Here is an 11789-nt window from a genome sequence, read left to right as displayed (position 1 = left end):
ACAGTAAATGAGTCTCACGAGATCTCATGGTTTTATAAAGGGCAGTTCCCCTGCACGCTCTCTCTTGCCTGCTGCCATGTAGGACGTGCCTTTCTCCTCCTTGCCTTCCAACATGATTGTGAGGCCCCCCCAAGCCATGCGGAACTGTGAGTCCATCAAACCTCTTTCCTTTATAAATTACCCAGTCTCAGGTATTTCTTCATAGCAGTATCAAAATGAACTAATACAGATTCCTTTTCATAACTTCCATTTCTTTGCTGAGAATTTATATTTCTTCATTTGTTTCAAGAAAATTTGTCACTGGTAACTGAAGCTTTTTTATGACAACAGCTACAGAATCCTTACCAGATAATTGAAACATTGGATTCATATCACTATTGTTATCAGTTGACTGTATTTTTGTATTTTTAGTAGAGACAGGTTTTCACTATGTTGGCCAGGCTGGTCTTGAACTCCTGACCTCAGGTAAGCCACCTGCCTCAGCCTCCCAAAGTGCTTGGACTACAGGTATGAGCCACTGCACCTGGCCAGCACTGACAATCATTTTCTTTTTTTCTTTCTTTTTTTTTTTTTTTGAGACAGAGTCCCGCTCTGTTGCCCAGGCTGGAGTGCAGTGACATGATCTCATCTCAGCTCACTGTAGCCTCTGCTTCCCGGGTTTGAGAAATTCTCCTGCTTCAGCCTCCCAAGTAGCTGGCACTACAGACGTGCTCCACCATACTTGGCTAATTTTTTTTGTATTTTTAGTAGAGATGGGGTTTCACCATGTTGGCCAAGCTGGTCTTGATCTCCTGACCTCATGATCTGCCTACCTCGGCCTCCCAAAGTGCTGGCATTACAGGAATGAGCCATTGCGCCCGGCCAGCACTGACAATCTTCATGAATATGTCCTCTGATTCTCCATTGGGACTGGCAGGTATAGGAAATTGGGCTCTAATTTGAAGAAGTTAATACCTAACAATTTAGGAAAAATGTTTTAACTTGTTCAATAGAGCTTATCTGAGCTCTGAATTGGGGTCTAGGACCTAGGTCCTATTCTTAGTCATGTTGTGTTTTTTTTTTTGTCTTCTTTTTTTTTTTTTTTCTCTTTTTTGGCTTTGCCTCTCAAGTGAGGACATCTCCTTCTGAAACTCACCATTGAAGCAGCGTTGTTGTCTGGAGTAAATACCTGCGGTTTTGTCGTCTTGCACCAAGAAATTTAGGACATGGACACACACGAGGAGTTTAGGAGCAGAGGTTTTATAGGAAGAGGAGGCCGGGCATGGTGGCTCATGCCTGTAATGCCAGCACTTTGGGAGACCAAGGCAGGCAGATCACAAGGTCAGGAGATCAAGACCATCCTGGCTAACATGGTGAAATCCCATCTCTACTAAAAATACAAAAAAATTAGCCAGGTGTGGTAGCGGGTGCCTGTAATCCCAGCTACTCAGGAGGCTGAGGCAGGAGAATCGCTTGAACCTCAGAGGTGGAGGTTGCAGTGAGCCCAGATCGCACCACTGCACTCCAGCCTGGGTGACAGTGAGACTCCATCCCAAAAAAAAAAAAAAGATTTTGATGCTGCTTTTCATTAAAAAGGAAAACCTTATCAAGGACTCCTGTACCCTCATTATCTGCCTAAGTAATTTCTTCTTAACTTCTATATCACCATGATGAGTGATTAGGGCATTGGACAAAATTAGAGCATTCTTAGACCCTAAACACACTATCACTATCACATTATCCTGGTATTGGCTGGGCGCAGTGGCTCATGTCAGTAATCCCAGCACTTTGGGAGGCCAAAGTGGGTGGATCACTTGAGGTCAGGAGATCGGGACCATCCCAGCCTGAACCAACGCGGTGAAACCCATCTCTACCAAAAAATACAAAAATTAGCCAGGCATGGTGGCCCATGCCTGAAATCCCAGCTATTCAGGAAGCTGAGGCACAAGAATTACTTGAACCCAGGAAAGGGAGGTTGCAGTGAGCCGAGATCACGCCACTGCACTCCAGCCTGGGTGACAGAGTGAGACTCTGTCTCCAAAAAAAAAAATTATCTTGGTATTTCAACTCATTAAGAATGGTCAAAGTCTTTACCAATGGTTGAACAAGATAGTGTAAGTTTAGTTCCTATAGAATATAGCCAAAGGATGACCCTTTTCCCCTTATAATTATGGAAACTTTGTTTTGGAAGAGACCTTTCCAGAAACTGACCTTTACTTCCCTTGAGTAATATTCTGTTCAGGTGATCATTCACCATCTACTTGGATATGGCTAATTGTAGAAAGCTCACTATTTCGTAGAAATTCCCATAACATCTCACTAATCGCTAAATTCTACTTTAAATAGAAAAAGGGTCCATATTCCCATAATTACGAATGTTAGATAATGCCTTCGCTGCACGGAGTCACTTTGCATTTGAACTACTCCCTGCTGTGTAGTAGATGACTTTATTGTGCATAACAGATGCTCAGTAAATATGTGTTTAATCTATAAATTCAATAGTGTTGCATATTGCCCGGAAGTCATGGTGAGTAAGATTTGTATAATTGGCCAGTCATGTCAGGAGTTTTGAAAGATGTATTAAGTCAACATAAGCAAACTCTTTTTTCTTTTAGTTTTCTCAATGTTTAAAAAAAAAACCCTTCCTCCTAGGCATTATAAAAGATGCTGGAACAAAATTAGATTAATAAATGTCCCTTGATGTTGAGGATCCTAAATTCTCAAGGAAAGAGAAGTGATATATACACAGTTAGTTATTTTGACAACATAACTGAGTTATACAGAGCAATGTACCAAGTGTATACACCGCAGGAGAGTGGGAAGCAGAGAAAATTTCAATACCTACGCATAGAACTGACTCAGAACACAGAGGACGAGGACGTTGATACCAACTCAATGTTGCAATAACTATAGCCACGTGTGCTCACTTTATTATCACTCTGTTTCTGTCCTCAACCATTGGTCTAAGTTAGCTCAATGGTTAAAACCATGGAGCACCCTGATGGCCAACTCCTTGTTCTCCTTGGTGTGGGTAGATACAGAGCCCAGGGCTATGGTTGGGAAACCTCAACCTTGTACGTTCTGGCCATTAGCAAACATGGGACACCTCCAGTGTTTCAAGCATGAAGCCACAGGGAGAGGTGGGGGGCAAAGGGATGTCGTCAACAAAGTCCTTGTCCTCAGAGGACAGAGTCTGGTCCTGAAAACTCACATAGAATTAAACATGTCAGGGCCGGGCGCGGTGGCTCACGCCTGTAATCCCAGCACTTTGGGAGGCTGAGGCGGGCGGATCACAAGGTCAGGAGATCAAGACCACGGTGAAACCCCGTCTCTACTAAAAATACAAAAAAATTAGCCGGGCGCGGTTGTGGGCGCCTGTAGTCCCAGCTACTCGGGAGGCTGAGGCAGGAGAATGGCGTGAACCCGAGAGGCGGAGCTTGCAGTGAGCCGAGATCGCGCCACTGCACTCCAGCCTGGGCGACAGAGCGAGACTCTGTCTCAAAAAAAAAAAAAAAAAAAAACAAAACATGTCAGACACAGAGTAATAAAACCAAAGCAGAGACATAATGCCTAAATTTATGTTTTCCCAACTGTCAGTTTAATTATATGAAAAGTATATAGTCGACACTATTTATTACCTCACCTATAGCCAATCCTCACTTTTTTTCCTAATGAAATCTCCATGTTGAGTGCAGGTAGTAGGATCTCATCCTTTGATCTCAGGAAGGAATGTCGCTCATCCACAATGTGGTATGAATCATAATTTGTCTATGCCAGTCATGGTGTGGTAGAGATGCAAGCTGCAACCGAGCTCTTCTACACATCTATTGCTATAGTTGTAGCAGACCTGTGTCCAGCTTGGGACTGCATTTTCCAGCCCTGTTTCACTAGGGTGACCTGCTGGTGGAACTGGAAACAAAGTAATATGTGCAATTTCTGCCTCATTTACTGAAAAGGAAATTCGGGGGTTTAAACTTCCATATTTTCCATCTTCCCACTGGCAGGAAAGGTGACACTCAGAGTAACTTTTGAGGCCATCAGCCTGAATTCCGGAGCTACTACATGGAGTAAAGCTTCCTGTTACCCTGAAATGCACACCTGGAAACTTCTACTTTATGTATGTATTTATTTGTTTGTTTGTTTGTTTGTTTATTTTTGAGATGGAGTTTCGCTCTTGTTGCCCAGGCTGGAGTGCACTGGTGCAATCTCAGCTCACTGCAACCTCTGCCTCCCAGATTCAAGCAGTTGTCCTGCCTCAGCCTCCCAAGTAGCTGGGATTACAGGTGTCTATCACCAAGCCTGGCTAATTTTTTGTATTTTTAGTAGAGACGGGGTTTCACCATGTTGGCCAGGCTGGTCTCAAACTCCTGACCTCAGGTGATCTACCCACTTCGGCCTCCCAAAGTGTTGATATTACAGGTGTGAGCCATCACACCAGGCTGAAATCACCTGAGGTCGGGAGTTTGAGACGAGTCTGGCCAACATGGTGAAACCCCGTCTCTACTAAAAATACAAAAAATTAGCTGGGCGTGGTGGCAGGCACCTATAATCCCAGCAACTCAGGAGGCTGAGGCAGGAGAATTGCTTGAACCCAGGAGGTGGAGGTTGCAGTGAGCCAAGATCACTCCATTGCACTCCAGCCTAAGCAACAAGAGTGAAACTCCATCTCGAAGAAGAAGGAGAAGGAGAAGGAGAAGGAGAAGGAGAAAGAATGGGGAAGGGGAGGGGGAGGGGGAGGGGGAGGAGGAGGAGGAAGAAATTTATATGTATTTATTAATGAAACCTTTAGATTATTTAGGTTACTTTATGTTGGAGTCCTTTTGATAGCAGCTTGACACAACCAACAAGTATATATGGAACTTCTCTTTGCTAGTGATATGATTTAGCTCTGTGTCTCCACCCGAATCTCATCTTGAATTGTAATCCCCATGTGTAGAAGGGGGGATCTGGTGGGAGGTGATTGGATCATGGAGGTGGTTTCCCCCATCCTATTCTTGTGACAGTGAGTGAGTTCTCACAAGATCTGATGGTTTAAAAGTGGCACTTCCCCTTTCACTCTCTCTCCTGCCACCATGTAAGATGTGCGTTGTTTCCCCTTCACTTTCCACCATGACTGTGTCTTGAGGCCTCCCCAGCCATGCAGAACTGTGAGTCAATTAAAACTCTTTCCTTTATAAATTACCCAGTCTCAGGTAGTTCTTTAGAGCAATGCGAAGATGGACTAATACAGCTAGATTCTAACTTTCTAACTTTCCCTTGTCACATGGACATGTGACACGAATCTACCAAATGAAGTCAAAAAGGAAAACTTGAAAATGTTTCCTTCTCTGTCTTTCAAGGAAAAAGTGTGTAAAAGGAACCTGCTGAAGAAAATTCAGTTTTGCTTTAGATACTTTCTTTCAGTTTAAGATTCCTATGTGTGATGTGGATGACTGGAGCTGCAGCAACTGTCTTGTGACTGTGAGGAAAAACCAAGAGAAAGCAGAGAAGTCCTGGTTGTTCCGGAGGCTAAGGCAGGAGGATTGCTTGAGCCCAAGAGTACAAGTCTGCAATGAGCTATGATTGTACCAATGCACTGTAGCCTGGGCAGTAGAGCAAGACCAAGGAAGGAAGGAAAGAAGGGAAGGAAGGAAAGGAACAGAAGGAAGGGAGGAGGGGAGGAGGGAAGGAGAGGGGGAGGGAGAGAAGGAGAGAGGGAGGGAGGGAGGGAAAGAGAAAGAGAGAGAGAGGGAGGGAGGAAGGAAGAAAGGAAGGAAGGAAGGAAGGAAGGAAGGAAAGGAAGGAAGGAAGGAAGGAAGGAAGGAAAGAAGGAAGGAACAGAGATGGGGAGGGAGGGAGGAAAGGAAGGAAGAAAGGAAGGATTAAGAAGGAAGAAAGGCCAGCACCCTGATGCCACTGAGCTGATGAACCCACCCTGGAAGAACCTACCTACAACTTTTTGGTATGTGAAAAGTGTAATGGCTTTCTTGCTTTGGCTACCATTAGTTTGATTTCACGTTACATGTAGTCCAAAGCATTATTAAATGATTCCAAAGTCTTAGATGTAAACATAAAATTTCTTTCTGGTCAGACGTGGTGGCTCACGCCTGTAATCCCAGCACTTTGGGAGGCCAAGGCGGGCGGATCACCTGAGGTCAGGAGATTGAGATCAGCCTGGCCAACATGGAGAAACCCCATCTCTAGTAAAAATATAAACATTAGCTGGGCATGGTGATGGGTGCCTGTAGTCCCAGCTACTCGGGAGGCTGAGGCAGGAGATTTCCTTGAGGCCGGGAGGCAGAGGTTGCAGTCAGCCAAAATCACGCCACTGTACTCCAGCCTGGGTGACAGAGCGAGACTCTATCTTAAAAAAAAAAAAAAAAAAAAAAAAAAAAAAAAATTTTATGTTATCTATTATATTATCTTTTATACAAAATTACATGGAAAAAGTCAAATTTGCTGTATGTGTAAATAAGAAACATACATGGTCCCTTTCATCATTCACATCTACAGAGGACAGGAGGCACCATTACACTCCTTTTTTGGAAAATCTCAGCTTGTTCACTTGTTAGTTTTGTAGACTAGATTAACTAAGTCATTATTTCCAGAAATACAGAATTTCTAATATAATAGCAGTATATAAGAAAATGTAGGTTGAGTGCAGTGACTCATGCCTATAAACCCTACACTTTGGAACCCCAAGGCAGAAGAATCACTTGAGGTCGAAAGTTTGAGACCAGCCTGGGTAACATAATGAGACCCCTCATCGCTACACAAAATAAAAAAAAAAAAAAAAAAACATGCCATGCGTGTGTGGCAGACCTCTAGTCCCAGCTACTTGGGAAGGTGAGGCAGGAGGATTGCTTGAGCCCAGGAGTTCAAGGCTCCAGTGAGCTACGATCACACTACTGCTCTCCTGCCTGAGGGACAGAGTAAGACCCTTGTTGCAAAAAAGGGAGGAAAGAGAAAAAGAGAAAGAGGAAGAGAGAGAGAGCCAGAAAGACAGAGGGAGAAAGAAAGAGGGGAAGGGAGGGGGGAAGGAAGGAAGGAAGGAAGGAGAGGAGGAAGAGGAAGAAGAAGAAGGGGAGAGGGAGGGGGAGGGGGAGGGGGGATGGGAGGGGAAGGAGAGGAAGGGGAGAAGGAGGAACGGGGGGAAGAGAAGAGAAGGGAAGGGAAGGGAAAGGAAGGTAAGGGAAGAGAGAAAGAAGAAAGAAAAGGTAATTGACTATAACACTGCCCTGAAACATCCGGATTACATAGCACATTCTATGTAGAACGTGTGTATTTTGCATTACACCTGTGGTTGGTTGTCTAGCTCACCTACAATGATGTATGAATTTCCATGTCAGTGACTGCTCATGGAGAATTCAAATGCCTCCTGCCCCCACCGCACTGCTAAAGCAGCAGTCGCAGCATAAAACTTCTGACAGATAACAGACCTTCCTTAAAGAGCACTAGGCAAGTTTGGCCGGGCGTGGTGGCTCACGCCTGTAATCCCAGCACTTTAGAGGCCAAGGCAGGCGGATCACCCGAGGTCCAGAGTTTGAGACCAGCCTGGCCAACATGGCGAACCAAAAATACAAAAATTAGCTGGACATAGTTGTCCACACCTGTAATCCCAGCTATTCAGGAGGCTGAGGCAGGAGAATCGTTTGAACACAAGAGGTGGAGTTTCCGGTGAGCCAAGATTGCACCACTGCACTCCAGCCTGGGCGACAGAGTGAGGCTCTGCCTCAAAAAAAAAAAAAAAAGTGATATAGTGATATGCATCAAGGCGAGCAGTAATAGCTTTCCCGTTACTTAGAATCTCTAGGGGCCAGGCACAGTGGCTCATGCATGTAATCCCAGCACTTTGGGAGGCCGAGGTAGGCAGATCACTTAAGGTCAGAAGTTCGAGACCAGCCTGGCCAACAGAGTGAAAACCTGTCTCTACTATAAAACAAACAAAAATTTAGCTAAGCTTGGTGGCTTGTGCCTATAGTGTTTTTAGGATTTTTAGGATCAAAAAGTGTTATGGGCTAGGTGCGGTGGCTCATGCCTGTAATCCCAGCACTTTGGGAGGCCAAGGTGGGCAGATCACTTGAGGTCAGGAGTTCGAGACCAGCCTAGCCAACATGGCAAAATCCCGTCGCTACAAAAAACTCAAAAAATAGCCCAGCGTGGTGGTGGGCACCTGTAATCCCAGCTACTCAGGAGGCTAATACAGGAGGAATGCTTGAGCTCAGGAGTTGGAAGCTGCAGTGAGCTATCATCGTACCACTGCACTCCAGCCTGAATGACAGAGCATCAAAAAAAAAAAAAAAAAAAAAAAAAAGAACATCTTATATTGGTGATATTGCCCTCTGTACGCCTTTGTTTCACCATGATTTGAAAGTATTTGTTAGTCCTCTAAGAGCTAGTTTTTCTTAGTGCTATTTAATAGTATGGATTTTTTCATTTACTGGAGTGCAGAAAAGGGATTTACTTTTTTTCTCAAATAAAAAATGCCTCTCTCCATGAATCAAGTGCATTCTTGCTACTTGACAACAGTTTCAGGTGCAAGTCCTCCATCAAGGATTCGCAAGTCAATAAATTTTGTGGCAGGCATAATCATCCGCCCTTGCCAGGAAAGTCCTGAGTAACCCTTTGGAGGAAGCAGCCACTGGCGTCGGAAGTGCTGCCCTTCTGTAGGGTCAGGCGGAGAGAGGTGCCTGCATCAGGCTGCCTGGCACTGACTGGCAGAAGCTGAAATTCTCAGTAAGTGACATCTTGATGTGCTGGAAAGCAGGTTAGCTGTGAGAACACAGGGACAAACAGTGGGGGATTCAGGAGGGCCTTAGAAGACAGCCTTCAGGACCGGGCAAAGTGGCTCATGTCTGTAATCCTAGCACTGTGGGAGGCCGAGGTGGGTGGATTACCTGAGGTCAAGAGTTCGAGCGCAGCCTGGCCAACATGGTGAAACCTTGTCTCTACTGAAAGTACAAAAAAAATTAGGGGGACGTGTTGGCAGGTGCCTGTAATCCCAGCTACTTAGGAGGCTGAGGCATGAGAACTGCTTGAACCCAGGAGGTGGGGAGGTTGCAGTAAGCTGAGATAATGCCATTGCATTCCAGCCTGGGCAACAGAGCAAAAACTTCATCTGAAAAAAAAAAAGAAGAAGGAGAAGGAGAAGACAGGCTTCAGGTGGCAGAATAGAGTGCAATGTTGAGAAGGAAACAATGAAAGAGAACCGAGGCTGGGTTCCAGCCCCAAGGTTCAGCTGTGATGACAATTTCTTGATGCCAGGTTTGCTGGGGTACCTGATAGGGGTGGAGTAAGAAGGTGAAACCTAGGACCAGAATGAGGAGGTGGTGAGCCAGGTCAGATTTAGGAGATCAGCAGGGAACAGCAAAAGATGTTGCAGGAGGGTGAACACTTAATATTTTTATTTTATTTTATTTTATTTTTTGAGACAGGGCCTTCCTCTGTTGCCCAGGCTGGTGCACAGTGGTACAAGTGCTACTTGGGAGGCTGAGTGAGGCTGGAGGATGGTTTGAGCCCAGGAGTTCCAGGCTGCATGGCTCACTGCTGGCTCACTACAGCCTGGAATTCCTGGGCTCAAGCCATCCTCCAGCCTCACCCTCCCACGTAACTGTGAATACAGGCATGCACCACCACACCCAGTTAGTATTTTTATTTTTTGTAGACCTGGGGATCTTACTATGTTGCCCCAGCTGGTCTCAAACTCCTGGCCTCAGGCAATCCTCCTGCCTAGGCCTCCCGAAGTGTTGGGATTACAGGTGTGAGCCACTGTGCCCAGCTGAATATTTAATTAAAAAGCCCAAGTCTGAATATACATTGGTAAGGCAGGAATGGGTGGACATTAAATGGCCCAGTTAGAGGCAGGAACAGGATCCAATGGTGGGACATACTGAGGCCTAAATCAAAGTGTGAATGCAGGCATAGGATGACACTATACTAAACAATCAGGTCGACAGGAGTAGGTTATGGAAAGACAGTCTGGCCCAGGAATGCTTGCTCAGCTCAGAACCCAGGCAGGGATCCTCAGCACGTGCTGGGTTGGTCATATCTTCCCTTTATACCTGAGCCAGCCTGCAGCACCATGAGTTCGTTTATTATTATTATTATTAATTTTTTTTTTTTGTAGTGAGTCTCCCTCTGTCTCTCAGACTGGAATGCACTCTCAGTTCACTGCAACTTCTGCCTCAGCTGCTAGTTTATTCCTTTTTTCCTGGATCCTCTAAGTCTTCCTGTGGTGTTGTGTCCCTAGCCTTTGCCATGTAACAAGCCCCCCAAACATTAGTGCTTTAAAACAATTACACTTCTATGCATTGGGTGCAAGTTTACTTTACTGATTTTTCCTGGGCTCATTCATCTGGCTATAATTGATTTTTCTTTTTTAAAATTGTGCTAAAATACGACATAAAATTTACCATCTGATAGGATTTGGATGTGTGTCTCCTCCAGTTTCATGGTGAAATGTGATCCCCATTGTTGGAAGTGAGGTCTGGCAGGAGGTGTTTGGGTCATGTGGGTGGATCCCTTGTGAATGGCTTGGTGCCCTCCCCATGGTGATGAGAGAGTTCTCATTCTGTTAGTTCACACAAGAGCTGGGTGTTTCAAGGAGCTGGCACCTCCTTCTCTCTCTCTCTTTCTCTCTCTCTTCCTCCCTCTCTCTCCCTCTTTCTCCATGTATGTGCCTGCCTGTTCTCTTTTCACCTTCTACCATGAGTAAGTTTCCTGAGGCCTCACCAGAAGCCTAGCAGATGCTAGTGTCATGCATGTAAAATCTGCATGTACAACCTGTAGAACCTTGAGCCAAATAAACCTCTTTTTTTTTTTGAAGACAAGGCCTGGCTCTATCACCCACGATAGAGTGCTGCAGTGGTGTGATTATAGCTCACTGCAGCCTCAAACTCCCAGGTTCAAGCCATCCTCCCACCTCAGCCTCCCAGGTAGCTGGGACTACAGGCATGCACCACCACACCTGGCTAATATTTGTCTTTTTTGAAGAGACAGGGTCTCACCATGTTGCCAGGCTGGTCTCAAACTCATGAGCTCGAGCAATCCTCCAGCCCCAGTCTCCCAAAGCACTGGGATTACAAGTGTGAGCCTCTTTTCTTTGTAAGTTACCAGCCTCAGGCATTCCTTTACAGCATGGCAAAACAGACTAACTCACCCGTTCTTAAGTGTACATTTTGGTACCATTAAATACACTTATAATGTACAACCTTTATTACCGCCCACTTCCATAATTCTTTTCATCTTTAGAAACTTAAATTTTATATACATTAAACAAGAAGTCCCCATTTTCCTGTCTCCCCTGTCCCTGGAAATTGCCAATCAACTCTCTGTCTATATGATTGCGACTACTCTAAGTACCTCATATAAATGGAATTATACAGTATTTGCCTTTTAGGGGCTGGCTTATTTCACTTAGCATGATGTCCTTAAGTTTCATCCAGGTTATATAGCATGTGTCAGAATTTTCCTTATTTTTAAAGCCGAATGGTATTTCATTGTGTTAAATGAACATTGTGTTTATTCATTCATGTGCAATGGACACTTGGGTTGTTTCCATGTATTAGCCATTGTAAATAATTCCACTCTGAATGTGGCTGCACAAGGATCTGTGAGTCCCTGCTTTCAATTTTTTTGGGTATATAACCAGAAGTAGAATTGCTGCATCATATGGTAATTCTTTTTTTTTTTTTTTTGATGGAGTCTCTCTCTGTGGCCCAGGTTGGAGTGCAGTGGCGTGATCTCAGCTCACTGCAACCTCCGTCTCCCAGGTTCAAGTGATTCTCCTGCCTCAGCCTCCCGAGTAGCTGGGATCACAGGCACCCGCCACT

This window comes from Macaca mulatta, chromosome 3 (genome assembly GCF_049350105.2).
Source record: "Macaca mulatta isolate MMU2019108-1 chromosome 3, T2T-MMU8v2.0, whole genome shotgun sequence".
In the NCBI taxonomy this organism is placed as follows: domain Eukaryota; kingdom Metazoa; phylum Chordata; class Mammalia; order Primates; family Cercopithecidae; genus Macaca; species Macaca mulatta.
Note: the sequence above shows the minus strand (reverse complement) of the source record.